This window comes from Chiloscyllium plagiosum, unplaced genomic scaffold (genome assembly GCF_037043375.1).
Source record: "Chiloscyllium plagiosum isolate Xiang-an unplaced genomic scaffold, Cpla_swu_hap1 HiC_scaffold_27, whole genome shotgun sequence".
Classification (NCBI taxonomy): Eukaryota; Metazoa; Chordata; class Chondrichthyes; order Orectolobiformes; family Hemiscylliidae; genus Chiloscyllium; species Chiloscyllium plagiosum.
This window is the reverse complement of record NW_028270165.1, coordinates 16245504-16246177: the sequence shown is the minus strand read 5'-3', so window position 1 is coordinate 16246177 and position 674 is coordinate 16245504. Positions and strand designations below refer to the sequence as shown.

Below are 674 nucleotides of genomic sequence, written 5' to 3'. Positions count from 1 at the left end.
CCATGCATCGGATGGGGAGGGAGCGGCGATGGAGAAGGCCTAGGACCTGCATGTCCTCGGCAGAGTGGGAGGGAGATGGGGGGAAATGTTGGGCCATAGGGCGATGGGGTTGATTGGTGCGGGTGCCCTGGAGATGTTCCCTCAGCGCTGTGACTTTACTCTGCGAGGAGTCTCCAGTCTCCCCAATGTAGAGGAGACCGCACCGGGAGCAATGGATACAAGAAATGATATTGGTGGTTGCACAGGTGAAAGCCTTCGATATTCCGCGGCTCGGGTTCGATTTTCGGGCAGGTAAGTCATTTCTAGCAGATCTGACACCATGCATTGACATCTCCCTGGTGGTCTAGTGGTTAGGATACGGCGCTCTCACCGCCGCGGCCCGGGTTCGATTCCCGGTCAGGGAAGCAATTTTCTGTGGGGTTTGTTGGCTACCCGTTCTTCTTAAATGCGCTGTCCAGTTATTGATTGGTCTTCGAAGTTCCTGGGTGCTCAAGTGTGTCGTGTCTCGTTGAAATAGTGTCCTGATTCAGATTTGTTTGTATGTGCAGGGATGATTGCTTCTGTCGCTAAGTTCTTGGTTCGTGTGCGTTGTTTTCCTGTAGACGCTGTTTTGAATTTACCATTGACTGTTCGCTCTACTGTGACATCGAGAAATGGCACTTTGTTGTTGTTCT

The 674-nt window shown here is 52.1% G+C and overlaps 1 non-coding gene across 1 annotated transcript; it reads left to right on the top strand.

The window, feature by feature from the left end:
- Nucleotides 1-332: 332 nt before the first annotated feature.
- On the top strand, nucleotides 333-404 carry trnae-cuc (transfer RNA glutamic acid (anticodon CUC)). Its single transcript has one exon. It is a non-coding gene; the product is annotated as a tRNA-Glu (tRNA).
- Nucleotides 405-674: the final 270 nt, after the last annotated feature.